A 21,944-nucleotide genomic window follows, 5' to 3' on the forward strand; every position below is an offset into this window, starting at 1 on the left:
ACCATATGGGATACCGGGATTTGAAACCACTGTCCTTTGCATGCAAAGGCAAATTGCCGTACCTCCATGCTATCTCTCCAGCCCCTAAGAGGGATCTCTTCTTTTGCTTCTTAATACTCTTCACAGTCCCTAACCAGTAGGTGGAACTAAATTAGTGTCTGTGGACTTGATGCATGGTATTGAATATAATCCTGACAATTTAAAACATTTAAAAGTGAACATTAATAGTCACTTCAGAACCCAAATTTAAAGTTTAAAATTTTAAAATTTGAATTAACTTTTTCACATGCTCTTTTTATGATACATATCCTGCATATAAATAAATCATATTCTGTAATATATGCTAGTCAATATAACATCAGAGAAGTAGGTCAGATGGTTACCTTTCCTTTCCTTTCGTTTCTTTCGTATTCTTCTTTTTTTTTTCTTTTTTCTTTTCTTTTTCTTTTTCTTTTTTTTTTTTTTTGAGGCCATATCCGCCAGGGCTCAGTTGGTCCTGGCTCTGCCTCAGAAATTGCTCCTTGCAGGCTCTGGGCCCATTCCAGGTCAGCAGCTTGCAAGACAACCTACCACTGTGTTTATCTATTACTCAAGCCCAAGTAGTTTTCTGTAATTGACTAGCTTTGTTCTTCTAGTAAGCCTCTGGGTCCAAAATGATCTTTCAAGAGGACAGTGTTTAAATACATGATTTAGTCAAGTAGTCTATTCTTGTCTAGAGGTTAGGAATACATTTTTTAAATCTTATAGTGGAAATTCTTTTCCTGTTTTGCATCACACTTGGCTGTGTTGGGACTATTCCTGGTACATATATTGGAGGTCTCTACTAGCAGTGCTTGGTGGGACATGAGGGTATCTGGGAGGAATCGGAAGTTTCAGGTGAACTCTAGCCCTTTGAGCTATGTTTTTTGGGCCTTGTGGATTATTTCTAAAACCTTGTGTCATTTTGGGTATGAATATTGAACCATTTTCTGCTGAAAATTAAGCAACTTAAATGCTTTGCATTAGAAGAGAGTTACTCTTTAATTTAATGTGTCTGTTTTTCAATTTGCTTGATTTATCTATAGTGTTTTGGATCACCCCGATGGTGCTCAGGTGCTCTGGCTTTGCACTCAGAAATGCTCCTAGCAGGCACAAGGGGGTGATATGGGATGCCCATGGATTGAACCTAGGTCCATCCCTGCCTGAGAGTTACTCTTTAACACACAGATTGTATATTATTGGGGGTATTTGTTAATTTGACTCGGCATACAATACTCATAATGTTGCATTGACTCACCTTTCATTTTTTCGTTTTGTTTGTTTTGACCATACCATGCGGTGCTTAGGGATTGCTCCTGGCTCTTCGCTCTAGAATCATTCTTGGCAGGCTCAGGGAACCATAATGGGATTCTTGGGGATCAAAGTTGTGTTTGTCTGTGTGCACAAGCAAATGCCCTACCTGCTGAAATATAACTCTGACACAACTTTAATTTTTTTATTTGAGATATTTGTTTATAAAACTATATTTTTAGGAGTAAAGTTTATCCCATTCTAAATAAGCAATAGTTGTGCTATACTTACCACATCACATAGGAGACCCAAATCCTTCATTTCACTCCTTATGCCTCTGATAGTTGTGTGTTAGAGGTCCAAGGGTTTGTTTTCATTTGTCTTTGTTCCCTTCCTTTGTTTTTGTTTTTGTTTTTTTATATGCTGCCTGTGAATAAAATAATGTTGGAATTTGGCTTTTTTTCCTCCTTTTCACCAACTTATTTAACATAACTGCCTCTAATTTCATCATAAAGAGCAAGATTTTTATCTTAATTAAGGGGGCATGGGGAGGGGCCTTTTTCTCCATACCCCAACAGTTTGTTGCTCTGGTTCTTTTTTTGTTTCTTCAGCATTTATTGTAATTAATTTTCTTATTTTGGGGGGGGGTGGTGTTTAGGGTTTTATGGGGTTTTATTTTTTGTTGTATTCTTTGTAAAGGATATTTAGAACTATAGGAGGCTATGGGAGTTTTAAGATTTAATATATGGTAGTTAATGGTTGTTTTTGGTAGAAAGAGCAAGAAGGAACTAGCTTATTTTACCAAGAATTTCTGAGTTCTGAGGAAAAAACTAAAGAGAGAAAGCCAGTGATAATAACTTCAAAGATGGTCCATAAATTGCTAAACTTAGGGATATGGCCCACTCCCAAAATATAAAATTATATGTAAAGGTCAAGAGAGCAGCATTAATATGTGATGACCCAGATTCCATCTGTACTAAGCAATCCATTTCTTCAGGCATCAAATGAGATGGTTGAGCACTGAAGGAGAAACATGCTGTGTAATTCTGTGTTGTATAATATAATTGTGTAAATGATAATATCTTTTGCTATTGTGATTGTTGGGGTATAGCCAGGATGACTTGTTATAATATCCAGGCCAGGGGCTGCTAGACCTCTGGGGAGTTTGTGAGACTTTTGCAAAGTTGCTGCCACTCAGCTAGACATAAGAATCAGTTCTGCTCAGCTGCTCATGAGAGTGCTCAAGAAATTACCCATAATAATGCTTTTCTTTTAACACTTTTCTTTTCACACCCTTCTTTCTGTTTTTTTCACACCAATCTCTTTTCTCATATAAAGGTGATGGTTGAAAACTATACTGTTTTAGACAGTTGCTTCTAAGAAAGACCAACTTTTATTTAAATTTTTTTTACAGACTTTAGTTCTTTTTATTTATTTATTTATAATGATTTTTTAGATTCCTTCCTCCCTTTTCCCCTTCTTTTTCCTCCCTTTCTCCTACCTGCTTTTCCCTCCCTTTTCCTCCCCTTCCCCTTATACCTTTAAAAAAAAAAAAAAGAAAAAAATGATTTTTAAAATTTAGGCCCCATGGTTACAGAAATGTTCATAGTTGTGTTTCAGTCATAGAATGACTTCACAGTTCCTTCTTCCTTGATCAAAGGCTCTTTCTCATTCAGGTTTCATTCCAGAACATTATGATCTCAGGGACATCTTTCCCCACATTGTGTGTGGAATTTAGCACTTGCTCACCAACTTACATTTTATTTTTATTTTTATTTTTTTTTCTGGAAAGTAAATGAACAAGCTTTTAATACAACACAATTATGTAAAATACTGTACACTGTAAAAGAGCTAGAAAACTAGAGCTTCAAGTCATGTTTTAAAAAAGCCATGAGCTCAGCTGAAAAACCAAGTGTGGAGTACAAAACCGCAGCAGGCCCCTGGGGTCCCTCAGCGCCTTGGGCCCCAAGTCCATGACCTCGTGTAGAGCAGTGGGTAGTCAGCAGGAAGATCATGGTGCCGACTGGGCACAGCACGGCCAGCCTGGGTGCACTGGGGGCTGCATGTGGGGTCCATGCCTGGCTCTGAGATTTCTTTGAACAGGAACACACAGGATATCAAAAAAACAACAGGCACGAAGACTGGAGTTGGAACCGGCCCCCCTGGCTCCCCCAAACTTCCACCTTTGGGTAATCCTAGAAGCTGCGTTGGGTTCTGCAGATGTACTTGTTAAAACACTGTCCAAGGCAGGGCCTCCCAGCTTGGGCTCCAGTGGCCTTTTCTGTAACTCCCTCATGTGCTAGTCTCCTCTTTCGCTGTGTGCAGTGCCTGAGCCTTTCAGCTGGCCGTCTCTTACCATCCCTTGTCCTGGCCGGGCACTGTCCGTGGTCCGCTCTTTCTGTCATGTATGCGCTGACACCACTGCTCAGGGGCCTGAGCGGCCCAGCCCGGCAGCTCCTGGTGCAGCGGGCCCAGGTGCACTCCAGGCCGCGCAGGAGCCATTCGGGGTCACGGATGTCGTCGTGGGGGTTCACCTCCTGCTTCCTTGTGCCCACCGGCCTGGGGTCCTGGTCAACATGGAGAGCTGTTCTACCCCTAGTGGAGATCTCACACGTCAGCCGCTTGAAATACTTGGGAAGATCAGTATATTCACTCCCTATAGGAGATTACCTTGATCCCTCTGTCCAGCATATCTTCTTGAAGCTTCCAGAACTCATCAACATCTCCTCCCCGAACCAGCATGAAGTGCTCTAAGTCAGATTTATGCTTGACTGCTTCAAGGAAAAGGGCTTGAAAAGTGGTGTCGTTCCACAGTCCAGCCACAGCCCAGGAAGAGAAAGGACTTGGTTTCATAGAGTTTCAGAATCTCTCTCATCACTTCAGTGTTCCTGAGCACATTCTGGTAGCCGGCAGGGTGAGGGACCATGCTGCGGGTTGGTGTAGACCCCGTGGATATGGCGGAGCATGCTCAGCTACCGCTTCTCTTGAGCTCACTCTCAAGGACCTTTTGTTCTATCAGTAGAGGTCAAGAGATTCCAGTTGGTTTCCCCAGATCTGCAGGCAAACTGTTCCATGGAGATTATCAAAATTCAGTAGTTAATACCAGAGCTCCATTTTCCATCAGGTGGGAGAACAGATTGAAGTAGCTGTTTTCCAGAATCTTCCATCTTGGGCTCGAAGTCATCAAATACTTTGTATAAACAGTCCTTGAAAAACGTGCATCTAACATTACTCATACGTGGGAGAGAGTTTCTGGATGAGGTCATGGGCGACATGGACCAGGTTCTTGTCTTCTTGGAGACACTTCTGGAACTTTCTGCTCTCCTCATCTTCTTGAAGATCAAAGTCAATGGCAGTGTCCAGTAAGGCCTGAATCAAGTCCTTCCAGGATTTCAGGGCTGGAACCTGGGGAGCAACGGCAGTGCTAATTCTTGTGCCCATCACCAGCACAAGTTCCTGGGGCTTCTTTTCATTTTAAGCTTGGAAAGCAGTTTTCTGGGCTTTTTGGTGGGGGTTGTGCTACCACCGAAGAATCCGAACCTGAGTCTATGTCAGAGGCCTGGCTCCCTGTAGAAGAAGCCATTCTGTTTCGTGCCAAGAATGAGAAATTCCTTCTCTTGCCACCGCTTTCTCTCCTGTAAAAGCTTCTGAAAAGGTCTAACCCAACCGGGGGTCGCCTCCAACCAAACGCCACCAACCGCACCGGCAGCAGCAGCAATGGCAGCAGCAGCAGCTGCTTACCTGCCCGGGCAGCAGCACTCCACACGCGCCGCCCCCCACGTGACTCCCAACTTACATTTTAATTTTTGTCACAGACTTTAATCATTTTTTAATCACTGATTTTTCTAGATATTTGCATTTATTTATTTTGACTTATAGTACTAGAACTAAATTTTTCATATTTTCTTAAGTCTATGCAGCTCTTCTTTTCTCAACTCTAATAGTTCTTTCTCTTCCTATAGCATATCAGATGTAAGGTATCTAAAGCAATTTGAACCAGGGACTTGAGAAATAGTACATGGACCGGTTAGTTGTTTGGTTTGCATGCAGCTAATATAAATATACATATATTTAAATGATATATAAAATTAAAAAATTATTAAAATATTTTTGAGGTGTCAGGGATTGAACCTAGGACGTTCCACATGCAAGGCAAGCACTCTACCACTGAGTCATATTGTATTTTTGATATGGTAAGTTCTAGCTATCTACATGGTAACCACATGCCTGGTTGATAATTGAAATGTAGAGAATTATAACGTGGGACTATCAATAACCCTGGGTAGTAAACATAGGCCTTGAGAGTCATTATATAGGTGATGGTTGAAACTATGCAGTTTTAGACAATTGCTTCAGAACCCTAAGAAAGACCAACTTTTTTTTTTTTTTTTACTAAGAAACAGCCAAGTTTTTAATGTTTGCATATATTATCACTCCATGTAAAATATTTTCATTTGAATGCTTTATTTTAGGTAGCGTTTTGTCTTTGGAAGATACATTATATATTTAGGTTAAAACTTTAAAAATGAAAAGGGAAAATAACTATATTTTCATCTTCTATATAACAGATTTTATAGAGATGTGTTGATTTTATGTATATATCCAACAAAAAGCATGATAGAAAGTGTTACTCGGCAGAATCCTTGGACTCTAAAGCTGATATGTGTTGATAGCCGGGTAAGCTAGCTATCCTTATGCTTCTTACAAATCTTAACGCTCATACAAAATAAAAATAATGAATATGTGTGTACATATGTGTGTATTAGTGTCACGACTATGATAAATTCATATAAATCATAAGTGAATAAAAAATCAGAATAAACCACCATTAATTATCTCTATGGCAAATAGTGTTTTTGAGGGAGCAGGGAAAGATGTGTTACTTTGTTTATACCTTCTTCTTTTCATATCTTACACACAAACATCTTTTATTTCTAATAAAAACTAATTTTAATGAAATTTACAGGTCTGTCCTTTGTAAGATCAATGGAAACCTAGAAATAAATAGAAAGAGCCTTATATAGTTTAAAGTCTGGCCCATTTCTTAGCTCATTCCAGACAAACAGTTGCTGGGGAGGAAGAAGTTATAAAAAGTATAATCACACAGAGAAGAAAAAAGATGGAGGCCAGAGGCCAGCCCACTTTGCAGGATGAAAGAGGACTTAAGAGTCAATTAGGGAGAATATATGGAGTAATCTAAAATCTTCTGTTTCCCAATACTTAGATTACATGTGGAATATACTATATGATGATTTTCATACCTTTTAATTATTATTATTTTTTTTTTGTATTTTTGGGCCACACCCATTTGATGCTCAGGGGTTACTCCTGGCTAAGTGCTCAGAAATCGCCCCTGGCTTGGGGGGGACCATATGGGACGCTGAGAGGATCGAACCATGGTCCTTCCTTGGCTAGCGCTTGCAAGGCAGATACCTTACCTCTAGCGCCACCTCACTGGCCCCGATTTTCATACCTTTTAAAATTAAGTTACAAGCTCACTTTTGAGTCTCAATATTTTTATTTTTATTCTATCCTACATGTATATACTAAAAATCTACTTGATTTTTAGTAAATTTTTGCTAAATTAAATTCCAACAATCCTTTTCCTAATTGGTTTTTTTTTGTTTTGGTTGGTTTTGAGTTTTTTTGGTTTTTGGGGCCACACTCGGTGACGGTTCAGGGTTACTCCTGGCTATGCTCTCAGAAATTGCTACCTGGCTCGGGGGGGGGGGGGGGTCCGGGAAACATATGGGATGCCACTAGATTGAACCACGGTCGGTCTTAGGTTAGCCACTTGCAAAAGCAAATGCCCTACCTCTTGTTCACACCATTCTGGGCCCCCTCCTATTTTTATTTTTTATTTTATTTTTTTTTATATTTTATTTAAACACCTTGATTACAAACATGATTGTGGTTGGGCTTCAGTCATGTAAAGGAATACCCCCCATCACCAGTGCAACATTCCCATCACCAGTGTCCCCTAATCTCCCTCCTCCCACCCCCATCTCCTGCCCCCTACTCTAGACAGGCTTTCTATTTCCCTCATATATTCTCATTGTTAGGATAGTTCACAATGTAGTTATTTCTCTAACTAAACTCATCACTCTTTGTGGTGAGCTTCATGAGGTGAGTTTTAACTTCCAGCCCTCCTCTCTTTTGTCTCTGAAAATTATTGCTGCAAGAATGTCTTTCATTTTTCTTAAAACCCATAGATGAGTGAGACCATTCTGCATCTTTCTCTCTCTGACTTATTTCACTCAGCATAATAGATTCCATGCACATTCATGTATAGGAAAATTTCATGACTTCATCTCTCCTGACGGCTGCATAATATTCCATTGTGTATATTTTTAAATAAATCTTTATTTAAGCACCATGATTACAAGCATGTTTGTAGTTGGGTTTCAGTCATAAACAGAATACTCCCTTCACCAGTGCAACATCTCACCACCAATACCCTCCCCCCACCCAACCCTGCTTGTATTCATGACAGGCTTTCTACTTCTCTCATTCTTTAACATTGTCATTCTATTTGTTACTGTCGTTATTTCCGTAACAGCGTTCCCAACTCTGTGGTGAGCTTCAAATTGTGAGCTGGTCCTTTCTGCCCTTCCAGCCCTTAACTCTATTGTCTTTGGGCCTTTTTATAGTAATATCTTTAAGTTTTCTTAAAACCAATAGATAAGTAAGACTATTCTGTGTTTATCTCTCTCCCTCTGACTTATTTCACTCAGCATAATAGATTCCATGTACATCCACGTATAGGAAAATTTCATGACTTCATCTCTCCTGACAAATGCACAAATATTTAATTGTGTATATGTATCACAGTTTCTTTAGCCATTCATCTGTTGAGGGACATTTTGGTTATTTCCAGAGTCTTGCTATGGTAAATAGTGCTGCAATGAATATAGGTGTGAGGAAGGGATTTTTTAATTGTATTTTTGAAAACACCAACTTTTTAATTTTTCAATTGATCTATTTTTTTTTTAAATTTATTGTGGTCGAAGTGAATTAACAATTTTCTCACAGTAATATTTGAGGCACATAGTGACAATAAGTGAGGGGCATTCTCACCACCAGTGTTGTCCTCCCTCCACCCCTATATCTTGTATTCCACATCTCCCTCCTTTACCCTTGTAATGCTAGTGCAACTGTTTCCCCCCTTGTACAGCTTGTATAGATTGGTACCAATTCTGTTATCATTGACTTTAGATTTGGTATTCATGTCTGATCAGTTTTTATTTCCACCAAATGAACATTCAACTGTCTGGCCTTGGTACCATCTGGGGGGAGAAGAAAAAAAGAAAAAGAGAAATAAAAAAGGCAAATTGAAACAGAGAAAAACTAGGAGGAGTCCATCTAGGTGTTATAAATATCCATTTAGAAGAAGGAAGGGAAAAAAAGAAGAAAAAGTAGTAAAACAAGACCAACCTAGAAACAAAAAACAATAAGGGAGTATCAACAAGATTACAAAAAGAATAAACGCATAATAAGCCCAAAACCAAAACCATCAGCTATGGAAAAAGAAAAATAAAGAAAAGAAAAAAGCAAGAAAAAAGAGAAAACAAACAAAAAACCAGAGCAGCAAGTTCTTAAAAAAATAAAAAAGGTTGTATTTCTTTCTCTCTCTCTTTCTTTCTTTTCTTTCTTTCTTCTTTCTCTTTTTCTTTTCTTTTTTATCTTTCTTTCTTTCTTTCTTTCTTTCTTTCTTTCTTCTCTTCTTTCTTTTCTTTCTTTCTTTTTCTTCTTTCTTTCTTTCTTTCTTCTTTCTTTCTTTTCCTTTCTTTCTTTTTTCTTTCTTTCTTCTTTCTTTCTCTTTCTTTCTTTCTTTCTTTCTCTCTCTCTCTCTCTCTCTCTCTCTCTCTCTCTCTCTCTCCCTCCCTCCTCCCTCCCTCCACCTCCCTCCCTCCCTCCCTCCCACCCTCCCTCCCCCTCCCCTCCCTCCCTTCCTTCCTTCCTTCCTTCCTTCCTTCCTTCCTTCCTTCCTTCCTTCCTTCCTTCCTTCCTTCCCTTCTTTCTTCCCTCCTTCGCTCCTTCCCTCCTTCCTCCCTCCCTCCCTCCCTCCCTCCCTCCCTCCCTCCCTCCTTCCTTCCTTCTCTCCCTCCCTCTCTTCTCCCTCCCTTCCTTCTCTCCCTCCCTCTCTTCTCCCTCCCTCCCTTCCTCCCTCCCCCTCTCTCTCTCTCTCTTTCTTCTTTTTTTTTTCTTGCATAGGCACAGTAAATATAGGGAAAATTACTGCAGGAATTCTCTTGGTCTAAGAGATACAGAGTTTCTCCATCCTTGAAGCATACTGCCATGGGAATAACTACCAGCTCCATGCTCACTCACTTGTGCACCCCAGGGTCTTTTTATGGTGCCAGAAACTTTCCAGTCAGATGTGGGTGATGATATCCTGCCTCTGTAGCTGGAGATCTTGTTATTGTTTAGGTCATAGAGTGAAGGCTAGGAGAGAGTTTTTTTATTACAGTTCTAGGAGTTCTGTTCCATCTCTCTTGTAATCTGTCTTCTGTAATTAGTAGTCTTTATTTTTGTTTAGAACCTAGAACAGAGCCTAGGGTATAGTCTTTCAGCATAGTTCCAGAAGTTCTGCTCAGTTGCAGTTGTCAAAGGTAGACCTCTGAATTAGAGATCTTGGTTTTTGTACAAATTCTAGGCCAAGGCCGAGGCTAGGAACTTCGTCATTGGCCCCTTGATAGGCTCTGTCCAGCGGATATTTGTCAGAGTCAGTCTTCTGTAGATAGCAATTTTGGCTTTTGCTTAGGGCAAAGGTTGACATGTCTCCTGGTTGTATCATATTATTAAGTACTGAGATGGGGCTTTCTTAGCTCAAGTTGTTGCCATTTCTTCATGTCAGGACGTCATGTTAAAACTGGGAAAACACCAACATTTTAAAGACTCATGTAGATATGGCTTAGCAGAAGAGACAGGAAAACATAGAGGAAGTGGAAAGAAAAGCTAAAGGGACAAGTTAGGCCTAGTGATTTACCCAATTTGTGTTTGGAAACCACATTGTTACTGCTGGTCACATAGAATTTAGTTCCCAAAAAATGGTAGAAATTAAAGAAAAAGCTATATAGAAAATATAAAAGAGATGTTGGTGGAGAAGGAAAGAGGATAGAAATTTTTCTTTTGGTTTTGGGGCCATACTTGGTTATGCTCTGGGGTTACTCCTGGCTCTGTAATAGGAATCACTATTGGTGGTACTTGGGGGACCATATTTGATGCCATGGATTAAATCCAGGTTAGCTGTGTGTAAGGCAAATACTCTATGTCCTGTACTATTGATTCAACCTGGAGGATAGAATATTTAATTTTTTGTTTTGTTTTAGTGCCTTACCTAGTTATGCTCAGGGTTTCCTCTTAGCTCTGCACTAAGGGGTTATTCTGGTAGGTTCTGGGGACCATATTTGGTGCTCAGGATAAACCCAGGTTAGTAGCATGCTAGGCAAATGCCCTTTCCACTGTACTATTGCTCTCATCTCAAGAGGATGTGTGTGTGTGTGTGTGTGTGTGTGTGTGTGTGTGTGTGTGTGTTGAGGAGAAGGTATTGGTCTACTCTACACTTTTCAGTACTAAATAGACCTACTAGTGCTGCGGATTGAACTGGAGTCAGTTGCATTTCAGGTATATGTCTTAACCCCTGTATTATATCTCTGACCCAAGAGAATAGAATTAAGGAACTGTTGTTGAAGGTAATGCTTGGATACTGGCAGAGGGGAAGAATGAATTTACTACTTTGAAAAACTATAAACATGCTAACATTTTTTAATCTTTGCCCTCTTTCTTGATTTCTTTTCTTTTTGGGGAGGTGGGGTGGGGTTACATGTGGTGAGGCTCAGGGTTTACTCTTGCTCAGGGATCACTCGTGGCAGTCTTGGGGGACCTATAAGGAGTACCAGAGATCAAATCAAGGTAGGCCACATACAAGGCAAGTGTCCTTCCCTCTGTACTATCTCTCTAATTCTTTTTGTAGGTTCCTTAAAAGAGCAGTGCCACTTTAGTCCGTAGATCTAAGAGTAACAAAAAACTGTTAGTAGAAACCTTATAAATTTTAGAGAATTGCAATTACTGTTATCAACATGTGGAACTAATTTTCAGAAATTTAGCCATACCAGCCAGAATAACATCAATTTTTTTATTGTGTATCTGTGACTCTTAGTTTTGCTGATGATCAAAACAAAAATTTTTTTAATATATTTTTTATTTAAACACCTTGATTACATACATGATTGTGTTGTTTGGGTTTCAGTCATGTAAAGAACACCACCCATCACCAGTGCAACATTCCCATCACCAATGTCCCAAGTCTCCCTGCTCCCCACCCGACCCCCGCATGTACTCTAGAAAGGCTTTCTATTTCCCTCATACATTCTCATTATTAGAATAATTCGAAATGTAGTTATTTCTCTAACAAAACTCATCCCTGTTTGTGGTGAGCTTCATGAGGTGAGCTGTAACTTCCAGCCCTTCTCTCTTTTGTGTCTGAAAATTATTATTGCAAGAATGTCTTTCATTTTTTTAAAACCCATAGATGAGTGAGACCACTCTGCATTTTTATCTCTCTCACTCTGACTTATTTCACTCAGCATAATAGATTCCATGTACATCCATGTATAGGAAAATTGCATGATTTTATCTCTCCTGACAGCTGTGTAATATTCCATTGTGTATATGTACCACAGTTTCTTTAGCCATTTGTCTGTTGAAGGGTATCTTGGTTGTTTTCAGAATCTTGCTATGGTAAATAGTGCTGCAATGAATATAGGTGTGAGGAAGGGATTTTTGTATTGCATTTTTGTGTTCCCAGGGTATATTCCTAGCAGTGGTATAACTGGATCGTATGGGAGCTCGATTTTTGTAACATATTGGGGTAATTAAATACTATATATTTATAAACTAATTTGAGCTATTCTGTAAGGCAGAATTATTGATGCTAGAAACACAGAAATGGATGGACACAGAAATGGATATGAATTGGTTAGCATCATGATAGAGAAAAAGTATATAGTTTAAAATTAATCTGTTGTGGCAGATAAAAAATTTTTTTTTTGGTTTTTGGGCCACACCGTTTGACCCTCAGGGGTTACTCCTGGCTATGCGCTCAGAAGTCGCTCCTGGCTTGGGGGACCATGTGAGACGCTGGGGAGCGGGGGTCGAACCGTGGTCCGTCCTAGGCTAGTGCTGGCAAGGCAGACACCTTACCTCTAGCGCCACCACGCCAGCCCCAGATAAAAAAAATTTCTTTTGTTTGTTTTTGTTTTTGGGCCACACCCGGCAGTGCTCAGGGGTCACTCCTGGCTGTCTGCTCAGAAATAGCTCCTGGCAGGCATGAGAGACCATATGGGACACCGGGATTCGAACCAACAACTTTTGGTCCTGGATCGGCTGCTTGCAAGGCAAACACCGCTATGCTATCTCTCCGGGCCCGATAAAATTTTTTTTATGGCATCTATGATTTACAAAGTTTTTCATAGTTGAGTAGCAGGATACCATGTTCCAACACTGATCCCATCAGTAGTGTCAACCTCACGCCACCAGTGTCTCCAGGTTCCCTCTCAGCCCCAGCTTACTTCTCTTGATAGGCACATTTATAAGTTTGTTTTAGTAGTTTGGATCTCATGCATTCAGTTTTGTTGGTTACAGAATATACCTCAACACTATGCCATCAATGTGTGTAAGACTTCTATGGCAGATTTTATACAAGAAGTATGACATACTGAACCCTATAGAAACACAGGATGATTTGGGACATTGGTGAAGTGAATGTTGCACTAGTGAAGGGGGGGTGCTCTTTACATGACTGAAACCTAATCACAATCATATTTGTTTTTTGTTTTTGTTTTTGTTTTTGTTTTTTTTTTTGGTTTTTGGGCCACACCCGTTTGATGCTCAGGGGTTACTCCTGGCTATGTGCTCAGAAATCGCCCCTGGCTTGGGGGGACCATATGGGACGCCCAGGGATCGAACCGTGGTCCATCCTATGCTAGCTAGCAGACACCTTACCTCTAGCGGCACCTTCCCAGCCCCCACAATCATATTTCTAATCAAGATGCTTAAATAAAGATATTATAAAAAATAAAAATCAGGGGCTGGGCGGTGGCGCTAACGGTAAGGTGCCTGTCTTGCCTGCGCTAGCCTTGGACGGACCACGGTTCGATCCCCCGGTGTCCCATATGGTCCCCCAAGCCAGGAGCAACTTCTGAGCGCATAGCCAGGCGTAACCCCTGAGCGTTACCGGGTGTGGCCCAAAAACAAAAAAAAAAAAAAAAGAAAAAAAAATCAGTGTAATTAGCATGTTATAAAACAAAAGTGGACAATGATAATCAATAAATTAATAATAGACAAAATAGAAATAGAATTTTCAATATTATTACATGTCTTTACTATACAAAAATTGTATGTATTTAAGGACATGAATGCATAAGTAAACTCTAAACTCAGGTGAACAACAAAAAACACACAGGATAGAAACAATAAATTTAGCCTGAAGCAGCCAGAGTATGTATCCCCAGTGGGCTCTGACCTGAACCTGACCTGTGTCTCCCCCACTTGATATGTTATTGTTTAAACAGCCATTTTGAGGTTTAATTTTTCTGCATTAACTTATTCCTGGCACTGCTCTTAAATTTTGTTTCTCCTATTCCTGTTATCTCCAGATTCTATATACCTTAAAAACACACAACAAAGATACTGAAACAAAGGAAACTAAACATGAATCAGTGTATGGCTCTGGTCTAATCGCTTCCCAAGGACACAGGTGTTGGTTTTGTTCTGTGATATGTTTCTAGTTCTTGAACAGTGATTAGTCTATCATACACACTGAAAGACTGAGTGAAAGAGGAAGAAGAAGAAGGAGGAGGAGGAGGAGGAGGAATCGGAGGAGGAGGAATAGGAGGAGGAAGAGGGAGGAGGAGGAGGAGGAAGAAAAAAGAAAACTTAAAATATATATTCACTATCAGAGAACACAGAAAGGAAGGGCAAAAAAAAAAATCCAACAATTTTGGAAAGATTTGCTGGAATATTGGGAGTTTTGCTTAGAGTCAAATTTGGTTGTAGTCAAATTCCTTTATCTAATTCTTGTGAATAAATAATCCAACATGGAGTCACCCTCCTCAACCTTCCCCATAGCTTTCAGTAGAACAAGATGGAGCTCTTGTTTTACAAACAAGAACCCCACCCAACATTTTATGGCACATTTTCTTCAGAAGATCTTGTCTACTTATCTTTGTAGGTTTTTTTTTTTTTTTTGGTTTTGGGCCACACCCGGTAACACTCAGGGGTTACTCCTGGCTATGTGCTCAGAAGTTGCTCCTGGCTTGGGGGACCATATGGGACGCCGGGGGATCGAACCGCGGTCCATCCAAGGCTAGCGCAGGCAAGGCAGGCACCTTACCTCTTGCGCCACCGCCCCATCTTTGTAGTTTTTACTCTTTTGTTCTTTACTCTCTGAAGTAGTGCTCATGAAGCCCTCCTGGTCTCAGAGGTCCTTCCTGGAGGTTCTTTTCCTCAAGGCAAGAAGTTCTTAGCAGTGCTCAGGGATTTCCAAACTGCACCCACCAATGCTTGAAGACCACGTATGCTGGGATTAGACTAGCATTTGGCAAATACAAGCCTGTGCCTTAACTCCTGTGCAGTCTTTCTGGTCCCTCTTCTCTTGTATTTCTCTAACAATCCTTTTAAGTTCGCTGTCCTGGGATTTTGAAGCAATGTATTTAAAATTTGTTGAATTGTATTCTATGTACTGATTCTTTGGAGGCCATACTTAATTTTCTTCTTGGAAAAAAAAAACATTTGTTATTGGTAACTTAGTATCTTTTCTTAGGAAAATATGAGCTTGAAAGTAGAATTATAGTACCTATATTGGTACCAGCATATGAATTAGTGAAAGTAGTTTAAAATTTTAACTATTTAATGAATTTGCTTAATTTTTTCACTGCCCTGTTTTTAATTTTCTACTCACCACATGTGAATTAAATTAAGATAGTTTATTTAGAAGCTGTATTGCCAAGCAGCTATGGAAAGCTTCTTTGGCTTACATTTTGAAAATTTTTCCCCTTTGTCTTCAGCCAATAACTCAACCCTTTTGGTGTCCCATCTGCTTAACACACGACAGCTATGGAACATTTCCATTCATCTGGGTCAAGAAATAAAGAGGCCTCTGTGTCCCCTTGATATTACCTGCCATTGCTGTGGGTCCCCTTACAGTTAAAGACAGAAGCCCCCTCCATGTTTCCTCAGGAACTGATGCAATTAAACCTATTACAGTGAATCTATAGCTTCTTATTGAGAAACTCTCTTCTTTCTGCATTCTAGAAGTTATTTAACTCTGGGAATATAGAAGCATTCACCTCAGAGGGATAACATGTCTTTACCCTCCACAATCACTTAAACCAGTGATTGGCAACCTTTTTTTTTCAACTGAGCCAAATCTCGCCAAAACCACGATTGAAATTTATTTTGAGAGCCACACAGGGAACGCACTGACAGAGGCTAGGGGCAGAGTCCTGACTCCTGGAGCGGCCGCCTGGCACACAGAAGAGCCACATTAAAAGTGTAAAGAGCCACATGTGGCTCACGAGCTGCAGGTTGCCCACCACTGACTTAAGCCATTCTTCATAGGAAGTTTACATGATCACACTAGTGATTTGTTTTGCTTTCTGACTGATAAGTTAACTTTTCTTTGAGAGACTAAATAAGTCTAGAAGAAACCCCATTTTTGGAAGGCCAAAGATTTTATTTTCTCTGAATTCTTTGTCTAATATACCTATGAGCTTAAAAAATAATCTTTTAACTTTATAGCCTTGGAGCCAGTTTCGCAAGAAGCATTAAAGGAGCTCCTTTAAATGTCAAGACAAACTTTTGTGCCCTTAGCTATTGAGCATGGCATCTGCTCATGGTGATTATGGTTGCCTTCTGCTAGATCATGAAGCTTCTTTTTTATTCCTAGCTTATCATGAGTTTTATATTTTAAACAATTAGTAATTTATTTTAAATGCAATGTTATTATTATTATTATTGTTGTTATTATTAGTTTTTGGTCCACAGCTGGCAGAACAATGGACTTACTCCTAACTTTATGCTCAGATCACTCCTGCTAAGGATCAAAGGCTCATATAGAGTGCCATGTAGAGTGCCAGAGTGAACCTGGGGCTAGCTATGTGGAATACAATACCCTACCTGCTGTACTATCTCTTTGGATCCTGTTTTGAAATATATATGTATTATATATAAATATTTATGTATAAATTTATGTATAAATATATATATTTATGTATGTATGTGTATATATATATTTGGTTTTCGGATCATACTGACGGTGCTCAGGGGTTACTCCTGGTTCTGCACTCAGAAATCACTCCTGGCAGGCATAGGGGACCATATGGGATGACGGGATTTGAATCACTGTCTGTCCTGGGTCGGCTGCATGCAAGGCAAATGCCCTACCACTGTGCTAGCTCTCCAGCCCCTGAAAAATATTTTTAATAGAATCACCATGAGATACAGTTATAAAATTGTTCATGATTGAGTTTCAGTCATACAATATCTAACACTCATTTCTTCATCAGTGTTCATTTCTTGTCACCAATGTCCCAGTTTCCCTCTCACCCTCCTTCTTGCCTTTATAGTATAAAACACAATTATCTGGGGCCAAAGAGATAGTTTAGCAGGATTGTTTGCCCTGTATGCGGTTGACCTGGATTTAATCTCTGGCATTCCATATGGTCCAATGCAGATGCTCAGTAACTCCTGAGCATCACCAGGCATGACCCTAAAACCAAAGCAAAAAGAAAAACAAAACCGAATGAACAACATAAAAACCACTTATATACTTTTATAGACCTATCAAGATTTTCTTTTATTTTTAATTTTTTTCCTTACTTTTACTAAATTGAATATTTGTAAGACATCTATTTTATGCAATTGTAAATGTATTAGCAAAATTATTCATGCTTTTTTCATTATATATATGTGTGGATATATATATATATATATATATATATATATATATAACATACATATATATATAAACTTTTTGTGCCATACCAGGTGGATTATTCTTGGCAAGCCTAAGGGGACCCATCTTGTGTATTGCTGATAATTGAACCTACGTCAGCCAAGTACAACATAAGCTCACTGCCTATTGTACTGTCACTTAGACCCTAAAAAGATAGTCTCTTCTCTTCCCTTCCCCCCTTTTCCCTACCTTTTCCCCCTTCCTTTCTATACCTGGCTGTAACTTGGGGCTCAACCTTGGCTCTATCTCAGAGATCACTTGTAGTGGAGTTGGGGGTGGCAGCAGAGTGGGGAGACCATATGGGGTGCTAGATTTGAGCTGGCTTTGTGCAAGGCAAGTAGACTACCCACTTTACTATCTCTCTGGCCTACTTAAATGTTCTTTAAATCAACTTATTAATTTAAGTTTTTGTAGAATTTCAGTTTAAATTTATTCATCTACATGTATGTAAGTGACAGCACCTCCATAATCAATGAAAGATCTTTCTCATATGTGGGATATAAAGAAACATAGTAAGGGAACAATAAAAGGCCAGTGCCTTCAAAACTTGAGATTTTCTCTAGAGACTTGAGCTCACTTGGTTGAGTGGATAGGAAGGTGGTTCTTGGGATGCTGGAGAGGGAAGCAGGCACTTTGGTGATGGGCATATTGTTAGCATATGTTAGTATGAATGTTAGTGTAATATTTGTATGAAAAATCAACAGTATTGTAATTATAGTATATCAATAGAAAGGATATTGGAAAATAAAAACCCAAGTTGCTATCACTTCAGGTATAAGTTACTGTTATTATTTTGCTTGTTAATTTGTTTATTTTTATACTTCTTATCCTTAGAGAAATCTAAAGAAGCTCAAATGATACAAAAATACATCTTATAAGAAATAAAACATTCAGGTTCTGAATAATAAGTAAGACTGAGGGATAATGCTAGTTCACAGAACGCTATTGGAGAGGAAGTGTATTCAATGAGTAAAGTTTAGATTCAGCTCTAAACTGAATTTTTGGATTTTCTAGTGACTAGAGCAAGGATAAGGAGACATGTTTCACTGAAAGGGATTAGGATCCAAGTGTCAAAACTATGGAGCATTTCTTTCAGGAGAGATAGAAATGTTTCTTTCTTTCTTTTTTTTTTTTTGTTTTTTGGGTCACACCCGGCAGCGCTCAGGGGTCACTCCTGGCTCCAGGCTCAGAAATTGCTCCTGGCAGACTCCGGGACCATATGGGATGCTGGGACTCGAATCACCGACCTTCTGCATGCAAGGCAAATACCTTATCTCCATGCTATCTATCCGGCCCCAGAAATGTTTCTTAAGGATCTTTATATCAGGAGTATTGGTGTTTTAATAATAGTCTTCCAATAACACAATAGTAAATTTTATAATAACCAAGCATTCACTATAGACAAGACACTATACTAGTGTATATTATACACTAGTATATGTGTGTGTGTGTATATGTATATATATATATATACACACACACACACTTCAAGTACTTATTTTAAAGAACTGAATGAGAAAATATACATAAAGTATATATAGTATATTTTCTCATTCAGTTCTTTAAGATAAGTACTTGAAGTGTTTTTTTTTCACATTAGGAAACTGAGGTTCTGAGAGATTGATGACTTGTCCACAGTAAGTCAGGTTTGGGGAGAAGGAAGAGGATTTAAAAACACACCACTGCCAGAGCGATAGTGCTGCGCTGGTAGGGCGTTTGCCTTGCATGCAGCTGACCCAGGACAGACCTGGGTTCAATCCCCTGCATCCCAAGCCAGGAGCCATTTCTGAGAGCCTAGCCAGGAGTAACCCCTCAGCGTCACTGGGTGTGGCACAAAACCCAAAAACGAAACAGAAAAAAACAATCTGCCTTCCTTTCCTTCATCTTTGATTATTTATCTGTATTGTTATCCATGTTGTGAGTTTTTTGCATATCCTATTACCAAATAAATATATAAATCAATGAAAATCATTCAATGAGGAAATCGGGGGACTGGAGACATTACAACAGGCTGGGTTCTTGCCCTGCTATACTTCCAGGAGTGCTCTCTCTGCACAAAGCCAGGTATGAGACCTAAGCACTGCTGGGTGTGACCAAAAATTGGGTGGGGAGGGGCGAAAATACAAACAGAGCAAATCAGAGCAATGCATTGTTACACAGTCTTATTTTGGCCCGGGACAACATTTAGATTACAGAGATTTTTTTTTTTTAAACCTTTGTATCTCTTTGATGAGCATAGGCAGTGTTTCCCAAAGTGTCCTTTTTTTGCTTAAAGAAAGTAGATTTTCAGGGGTTCACTGAATAATTTTTTTTTTTTTGAAAATGGGCTGATGGACCAAAGAAGTTTGAAACCTCTAATCTTAGTGAAGGTATAGACTTTCTCTTCAAAAAACTTACTTGGGGGACAGAGGTGATGTCTCTTAGCTATCTTAAAAACAACTGCATCAGCATTACAGTCTCAAGAAATCATTCTTAGATCTCACGTTTGGGCAGCAGAGGGCCCAAAGCAATAAACTCTGATAAATATTAAATGTGACAGATGAGAGAAAATTTTTTTGCATTGATGGACTATTAAGTCTTAAGTGACTTGTCTCTTCTTAAATCATAAATTGGAGGGGCTGGAGAGATGGTACAGGGTTAAGGCACATGCCTTGCATTTGGTTGGCCCTGGTTCACTCCTTAGCACCACCCAGAGTGATCCCTGAGCACAGATCCAGTTGTAGCCTTTGAACACCATTAAAGAGCTTAGCAGGGGTCTAAAACTCGCGGGCTGGCGGGCCCTTTGAGGCTCACTGTACAACATTTTGTGGCCCTGCCGTAGAGGAATCTTGTTTTGTTTTGTTTTAGTTCTTTGGGTCACACCCCCCAATGTTCAAGGCTTACTATACTGACTTTGCACTCAAGGATCACCCTGACTTTGCCTCCTGCGGCCCCCAGGTAAATTGAGTTTGAGACCCCTGGCTTAGGGCTACTGTACCATTGAGCTCTCTCTCTCTCTCTCTCTCTCTCTCTCTCTCTCTCTCTCTCTCTCTCTCTCTTTTGCTCTCTCTCTCTCCCCCTCTAAAAAAAAAAACCCCAACAAAGAGATGGAGATACTTCATGTGTTTACAATTCTCAGTTCTCATAGTATTCGTATATATGTATTTATATATAATATTATATATGATATCAATGTTATAATTATATATTCAGGAATAAGCAAACGATATAAAGATTTTTATTTATAGAAACAAGTTAATATTGGGGCTGGAGCGATAGCACAGCAATAGGGCGTTTGCCTTGCACACAGCCTATACAGGAAGACCCTGGTTTGAATCCTGGCATCCCATATGGTCCCCCTAGCCTGCCAGGAGTGACTTCTGAATGCAGAACCAGGAGTAACCCCTGAGTGTTGCTGGTTGTGACCCAAAAAGCAAAAAAAAAAAAAAAAAAAAAAAAAAAGAAACAAGTTGATATCAAGGCCTTTAATCCATTTAGAATTAAGTATAGTTTTAGATTAACATCTGCCTTCCTTCCTTCCTTCCTTCCTTCCTTCCTTCCTTCCTTCCTTCCTTCCTTCCTTCCTTCCTTCCTTCCTTCCTTCCTTCCTTCCTTCCTTCCTTCCTTCCTTCCTTCCTTCCTTCCTTCCTTCCTTCCTTCCTTCCTCCTTTCCTTCCTTCCTGCCTTCCTTCCTGCCTCCCTCCCTCCCTCCCTCCCTCACTTCCTTCTCTCCTCTTCCCTTTCCTTCCTTTCCTCTTATTCCACTTCATGCACCAAACCCACTGATACAAATTAACTGCCCATGTATCTGAGGCTTTCTGGGCTCTCAATTTTATCCAATTAATAAGAGAATCTCTTTATTCCACAGGGCTTTGATTTCTACTGTAGCTTTGTATAAAGGCTAAAGTCTGGAAATACACAGCCTCTCTTTCTCCATTTTTTTCCAGGATTACTTTGACTATTTCAGAACTTTTATGGTTCCATACAAATTTTAAATACTTATCCTTTGTCCTTGAAAAATACAATGAGATTTTGATGGGATTGCATTCCATTTGTAAATTACTTTGGGCTAGATCGTCATTTTAATGATGTTGATGAACAAGGCCTATATTTCCTTTTCTTTGTCTCTTCTAAATTAAGTGAGTCAGAAAGGAAAAGACAAAACCAGATGTTCTCACTCATATGAGGACTATAAAGAAGCCAAACAAGGGTTTTGCTCTGATGCAAAAGAACTCTAAGATATAATCAGTAGAACTATGATAGGCTGAGACAAACTTTGACATAATGGTGGAGGGATCCAGACGGTCTGTGGGAGAGTTGGTGTAACTGCACTGCGAGTGTAGAGGAATCATGTTGGTATTATGAAAATCATAATAATGATGAAAATACATTAATTTAAATTTACACAAGAATATTTGATATGGTTTGTCTCAGTTTTGTACAATTATACAGTTTTAGACCCAGTTACCCTTGAGATATTAAGATACCTTTCTAGCAAGATTGCCCTGGATCAGAATCTGAACTCTGTCTCTTACTGTGATCATGGACAGATAATACATGTTAGGATACCTCATCTATATAAAATGCGATTGATAAGTTCAGTACTGAACTTTAAATGAGATAATATGTATGTTTTTATAATACCAGAATATGAGGAAGATGTGTGTATGTTTATAAA

At 39.4% G+C, this 21,944-nt stretch overlaps 1 protein-coding gene and 1 pseudogene across 1 annotated transcript in view; one reads left to right on the top strand and one right to left on the bottom strand.

Moving 5' to 3' along the window:
- The window catches only part of WDR70 (WD repeat domain 70), a 282,711-nt gene that overhangs the window by 119,910 nt on the left and 140,857 nt on the right, over nt 1-21,944 (top strand).
- LOC126001001 (protein FAM118B-like) lies at nt 3,520-4,852 on the bottom strand (annotated as a pseudogene).

This window comes from Suncus etruscus, chromosome 2 (genome assembly GCF_024139225.1).
Source record: "Suncus etruscus isolate mSunEtr1 chromosome 2, mSunEtr1.pri.cur, whole genome shotgun sequence".
In the NCBI taxonomy this organism is placed as follows: domain Eukaryota; kingdom Metazoa; phylum Chordata; class Mammalia; order Eulipotyphla; family Soricidae; genus Suncus; species Suncus etruscus.